The sequence below is a fragment of the Dromiciops gliroides genome, chromosome 1, assembly GCF_019393635.1.
Source record: "Dromiciops gliroides isolate mDroGli1 chromosome 1, mDroGli1.pri, whole genome shotgun sequence".
NCBI classification, from domain to species: Eukaryota; Metazoa; Chordata; class Mammalia; order Microbiotheria; family Microbiotheriidae; genus Dromiciops; species Dromiciops gliroides.
In genome coordinates, this window is record NC_057861.1 from 222,240,224 (window position 1) to 222,247,479 (window position 7,256).

Here is a 7,256-nt window from a genome sequence, read left to right on the forward strand (position 1 = left end):
GTCTAATAAAGAGATTAGGACATAGCACTTGAATGAAAAGAGAGTTCAAGTTCAATTTGGAATGTATTACTTTAAAGAAGCTTGTTTAAAATGTACTTAGAATATCATAAATATCAAGGGAGAGGGTCTATATAGCAAAGAAAAAAGGATATGGAGATAGTACTGGGTAGAGCCCAACTAAAGCAGAAAGCAGGTAGTGAGTTTCCTGGAAAGGGTCCCAATCAGGGCCCATTACCTTTAGAAACAACTATAAACTCCTCTAGTCAGCTTTTCATGTTTTCATAAATTGACTTCAACCTAGTTTTCTTACTTTGTCAAACAAGTTCCTTGAGCATGTTCTCAAATAACATACACTCTAATGGGAGATAACGGCATAAAAATCAGAGTTGGAAAGGAGGGGTTAAGGAGGGATAATGGTCCCTTAGCCCCAGCATCATGAGGAGGAAAGTAAAGGAAGCCACAGTGGGCATTGTTAGTATGTAACCTACCACTCACTCCAGAGACATTCAATAATGCCTTTCTCCCTGTCTCACCCCACTTCACCCCTAGAAAAAATTACCATATGTTTCCCTTGATAGAATGTAAGCTCTTAGAAAGCAGGTGTTGTTTCACTTCTGTCTTTGTATGTGTCAACCGTCAAAATGTCAAAAGTCAACTGTGTCAACCGTCAACATGTCAAAAGTCTGGTTGACATGCATAGTGCATAGTATATAGTAGGTGTTTAATAGATGTTTTTTGATTGAGAGGTGAAATAACTTTGCTGAGAAGTAGAATTCAATTAGGATCTTCTTGATTCCAAGATTGTCACTCTATCCCTTTCCATCCAAGATCATTCATCTAGGTAGTACAAAGGGTCACTGCCACAGGCACTTCTAAGGGTATGGAATGTCTGCTTTAAAAATAGCCATATGCATATTAATTGCAACACTTTTGCTTTTCCTCCTCACTCCCACCCCAGTGGAAAAGAGGAGGGAGTGGTAGGGACAGAAAATAGATTTTTTATTAATTGAAAAAATTTAAATAAAAAAACACAAAAAATAGTAAACATTTTTTATTCAATGAGATCAGAATTATAGCTACTACATCTAAGGAGCCAGTAACTTTCTGCAAAAAATGTAAGAATGATTCATCTTTTAGCTTTATGGTTATACAGATTTATATATACGTTGCTACCCTATTCACAGCTAATTTGCTTTCTCCAGGATAGTACTTTATTTCTTCCTTCAAACCTGAGCAATAATAATCCTTAAAAGAAAAAAATATATAGATACAAAGAGAGAGGTAGGGGGAGAGAGGGAAAGGGATAAGAAAGAAGAGAGGGAGAGGGAAAGAGGAAGGGGAAGAGGGAGGAAGAGAGGGAAAGGAGGGGGGAGGGGAGAAAATAGAAAGTGATGATGATGAAGAAGGGAAGGGAGAAAGAAGAAGGATAAAGAGGAAGGAAGGAGAGAGAGGTTTCTAATAGAGCAGATTCTCTTTATGGTCGCTTAGTTCCTATGTGTCTTTGATTCCTGGTTTCTCATTCATATTTCCAGCAGACATCTGAGACATCAGCTTTAAATTTGAGCCTGAACAGGGAGTTAAAATGCTCTGGGAAGTAGTTTGCAATTTGTTAACTTGGAGTGTCCTTTCCATAATGCCTTTATATGATTTTCCCATATGTGGGCCAAATTTTTGGTCTCTCTGTCTCTCTTCCTCTCCCTCTCTTTCCTTAGTCCTAAAAGGGGATTTGACATCAAGAGACCTTTTTAGAGTCCCCTTTAGTTACCTTCCTTGTTAGAACAATCTCTCTTTGTTGAACAGCACAAGTTCTTTTGTAATTAGTGACAAAGAAAGAAAGGAATTATGTTCTCTTAAATTAACAAACTTAATTCTCTGAAGTGAATGGCAGATTACATGTTAGCAGGATGTCCAGACATCTTGGGTCTTGGGCGATTTTTGTTTTGCTTTATTTTTGTGCTGAGAGCCAGGGTCAAGCAGGAAAAATAATTTTAAAAATCATAGATTTTAGGGCTCCAAAGATCATTTCATATTACTTCCCCATTTTACAGATGAGGAAGCTTAGGTAAAGTATTTTGTCTAACATTTGTTCATTAGCAATAAATTAAGGACTAGAAATGGTGTCTCTTAACTCACAGGCTATAATTCTCTACACTAACTCTCTACTGGTAGATGTGCCACTAGAGTAAATCCAATGTAACTTTCTCATTTATGTCCAGGACAACTTTTCATTTCTCATCTGGCTGCACTACTTTTCAGCTTCCTTCTGAGTGTTGTCTTCTTCCATTAGACTGTAAACTCCTTGAGGGCAGGGATTGACTTTTTTTCATATTTGTATCTTCAGCATTTAGCACAATACCTGACACATAGGAGGTGCTTGATAAATTCTTATTGACTGACTGCCTAAAGGATACCACATCCTTTCAGTCATTTAGTTCTCAACCTTGTAGTGATCCTTGACTTGTCATTCTCTCAACTCCTCCATTCAATCAGTTGCCAAATCTCCTTGATCTTACCTCAACAGAATCTAACCTTTGTTCCTTTTTCTCTATTCACACAGTTTCGACTCTATTTCAAGCACTTCATCAGCCTGAATTCTTGCAATAACATCTTGGCTGTCCCCTTTCTCCCTGCCTCTAGTTTTTCCTCTCTCTTCTCTGTCCTCCATCCTCCACACTGTTGCCAAATTGAAATTACAAAAATACAGACATGATTATGTCATTCTGCTATTCAAAATTCTTCGATGTTTCAATGGCTCCCTCTAGGATAAAATACAAAGACCATAGCCTGGTGTTTAAATCCTTCAACAGGGGATTTGCCTATCACCTATTTTTCCAGTCTTATTTCTTCTTATGTCCTTTCCTGAACTCTATTCCATTCAAAATGATCTGGTAGCCATTTCTCCCATACAACATTCCATCTGTTGCCTCCAAGTCTTTGCCCAAGTAGAATTCCAGCTATGGTATATACATCTAGTAAAATATATGATATTCTTGAAGAAAGGAACTTTTTTGCCTTTGAATCCTCAGGACCTAGTGGTATTTTGCACATAGTAAGTGTGTAATATGTCTTTGTGAAATGGAAAGGAATTGAATAGTAATTAGAGGAAAGGACCTAAATTATTATAGGTATCAGGTCTAGCCTAGAACACAATTGAAAAGTAGTGAAGTATGCCTTTATTAGATATCCCCAATCCCTCCTGCCCTCCAAGTTCTACTCCCCATTATATGTCCACATTTGCTCTTAAAAGAAACAACCTAAGTTGCACTGGGGAATAACAGCTGCCATTTACATAGTACTTTAAGGTTTACATTTTTTTTATCTTCGGATCCTCACAACAACCTTGTAATTTAGATGCTATTATCTACTTTTTTGCAGATGGGGGAATGGAGACTAAGAGATTAAGTGACTTGCCCATGGCTACACAGCTAGTAATTATTTGATTCAGGATTTGAACTCATGACTTTCAGACTCCAAATTTAATACCATATCCATTCTGTTACCTAGGCAACTCTAATAGATGAAGATGTGCCTCCAAGTTATCCTTTTTCCCCTTCCTCTGTCTCAAAACTCCAAATGATCTCTGTTCCTAACCTTAGCAGCATGGGAAACTAATTTACATGATCCTGTGTATAAGAAAAGCATAACCTATTCACGCTTTAAAAGAAGATTTAGGTTTATAGGTTGTGTGTTTTGAACCACCTACCTGAACAGTGTAGCTCAAAGGCACACACCTTCACCACCACCCCCTCTCTCTCTCCCTCCCTCCCTCTCTCTCTCTCTCTCTCTCTCTCCCTCCCTCTCTCCCTCCCCTCCCTCTCCCTCTCCCTCTCCTTCTTCCCCTGCCTCCCTGCCTTCCTGCCTACTATCAGGTCAGTTTGGGTTCCCCACTGCACTACAGAATAGGAGACTAGCCATTGAACTATAACCTATCTATTCAAATATTCTATATCTACTATTCAAAATTTTCTCAGGTCTCTTGAGGTTGCTCTGGTGCATGTGTTGGGAGTGGGAGGATATACTCCTAATGCTTATCACTTTATTTTGTAAGCACCCATTAGTGTCCTTCCTATGTACACAAAATTAATCAGTCACTATGATATATAATTCCCTTAAACTAGAGAACTGCATCAACTCCTCAGTTTGGGTCACTGGTCAATGCAGACAAGCCCAAACAGCTCTTCCTTCAATAGGATTTGCTTTTTCCAATCATATTCTTTCAATGCAAAGCCTCTTCTTCAATAAGTATAGCTCACAGCAAAATAGATACAATGACTCACACACACATCCACACAGAGAGAGAATAGGGTAACAAGGAGCCCTGTGTAGTTTCACCTCTCCCAGACCATGGATGCCACTACATAACAATAGAAGCAGACATCATTGTACGTATCAGCAGGATTCAACTCTCCTCCAATCAGTGCTGGATAGCATTCTCAGATGATTAAGACTTTATGTCAGTGGGGCAGCTAGATGGCACAGTGGATAGAGCACTGGCCCTGGAGTCAGGAGTACCTAAGTTCAAATCTGGCCTCAGACACTTAACACTTACTAGCTGTGTGACCCTAGGCAAGTCACTTAACCCCAATTGCCTCACTAAAAAAACAAAACAACAAAAAACAAAACAAAACAAAACAAAACAAAAAAAGACTTTATGTCAGCTAATGATCAAAATAATGATTCTCTTCCTATCAGCTGTTTCCCAAGCAAGGCAGCTAAACAGTCAGCTGTCTCAACTGGGAGTAACTTTTTCTCAAAGACTGTGATCATCTTACCCTCTGGTGTCCTATCTCCTCCCTTCATCTATCTTCTTTCTGTTTTCCATATCTCTTCTCTCTTCCTATATTTTCTAATGCCTTCAAGCAGATCCCTATGGTGGCCAGTGGCTCATCTTTATCTTAAAAGGAAAAACTGAACAAATCTACCTTTCTGCTAAGTATGAGCCCAGCAATCATCATATAAGCTTCCCATGGTCCCTTACTAGGTATTCTTTTGTTTTTTGTTTGTTTGTTTTGTTTTGTTTGCGGAGCAATGAGGGTCAAGTCACTTGCCCAGGGTCATACAGCTAGTAAGTGTCAAATGTCTGAGGTGAGATTTTGAACTCAGGTCCTCCTGAATGCTGGGCTGGTGCTTCATCCACTGCGCCACCTAGCTGCCCCCTTAATAGATATTTAATATACAGTTTCTCAATTCTAAATTTCAAAAATTTTAAAACAGTCCCATGCAAATTGCTTGTTCTGACTCCAAAATGGTCCTTTCAGTTAGATTCATCCAAGGGGCAGTTCTCAATCTGGTTCTCAGAACATTCTGTATCTTTTTTTCTCTACATTTTATCTTCTTCTCAAGGTGATTTTGTCAATTTTGCTTATACAAATGTTCTTCTTATGTCCCTTACAATAATCAACCTGTTCTCATACAAAAGAGGAAAAAGCTCACACTGGAAAAGCCAATGTCTCAAACCCCAGGGAATCAGTCATAAGTGCTCCGTAGAATTTTAGGCTTCACAAAAGATTAAATGTGCTTTTTGTACCCTTCATTACTTACCAGCTGGCCTTAACCACTCTACTGACTTATTGGAGCCTTTTTGTATTGCACTAAATAAACCTGTATCTCAGATAAGCTCCTACCCCATCCTTCATTGAGGCATTGGTACTGGATTCTAGTAATCTATGGTAGGTCGGCCTGATGATGACTGTGTGTCTGTCCAGAGGACTGATATATATATTCCTGATAGTTTTCACATATTATCAATCCTCTCCCTCTAGACTAAATTCCTTAGGCCATCCATTTTACATGAGTGGTGTACCTAAATCTATATATCTTTATGTAATTAGGGGACTAGTCTATGAGTGCTTGGTCCTTCTAGCATGGTCAATCTTCTCTGCCTGGTGTCAATCGACATGTCAATCAATGTGGCCCCTTCTGGGCATGTATGATGGAGGTTCTTGACCTCTTATTTCAGAGTTATTCTCAGGTATTCTATGTGGCACCTTTACAAAAATTGTTCAAATCTTAGAACATAAAAACCTCACAAATACAAAAAAACCCAGAAATATTATTTACATCCTTTCTGACCAAAGTGCAATCAAAATTATATTAAGTAAAGGGCCATTGAAACATCTTAAAAATTAACTGGAGACTAAACAACTTAATCTTGAATCCCAAAGAAATGTTAAGTTAAAGGACAAATCACAGAAATGATCATTTCAACAAAGATAATGATAACAATGACACAATATTCCAAAATTTGAGGGATATGGCCAAAGGAGTTCTTAGGGGAAAAATTATAAATCTAAATTCATTTATTAATAAAAAGAGAAAGAACAAATTAATGAATTGGGAATTCAACAAAAAATTCTAGAAAACCAACAAATTAGAAAACTCCATTTAAACAGCAAAATTAAAATTCTGAAAATTAAAGAAAAAAATCAACAAAATTAGAAACAAAAAAAGACATTGACAAAATAAAGCTAGGAGTTTTTGATAGCCAATAAAGTAGATAAATCATTAGTTAATTTGATTAAAAAGAAGAAAGAGAAAAACCAAATTGCCAATATTGAAATGAAAAAGTAAAATATACAACAAATGAAGAAATAAAGGGTATTATTAAAAACTTTTTGCCTAACTATATGCTAACAAAACAAATTTATATAAAATAAATTAACAGTTATGAAAATAAATGATAAAATATAAGAACAAGAAATAGAGAATTTAAACAACTCAGCTTCAACGGAAGAAATTAAACAAGCCAAAAATAAGCATCAAAAAAACAAAAATAAAAATAAAAACAAAACTCCAAGACTAGATGTATTCACAAGTGAAATCTATCAAACCTTAAAAGAACAATTATTTCCAATACGTATTACATGAATTATTTTAAAAATAGCAAAAGAAAGGATCCTACCAAATTCCTTCTGTGATACAATATGGTTTAATACGGAAGGAAGGAAGGAAGGAAGGAAGGAAGGAAGGAAGGAAGGAAGGAAGGAAGGAAGGAAGGAAGGAAGGAAGGAAGGAAGGAAGGAAGGAAGGAAGGAAGGAAGGAAGGAAGGAAGGAAGGAAGGAAGGAAGGAAGGAAGGAAACCAAAGAGTAATATTCCTAATGAACATAGATATAAAAACATTAAAATATTAGTAAAGAGGCAAAAACAACATATTACAAACATTACATACTACAACCAAGTTAGATTATACAAGGATAATTGGTTTGCTTTTATATTAAGAAAACTATAAACTTAATCATTATATTAATTTTAAAA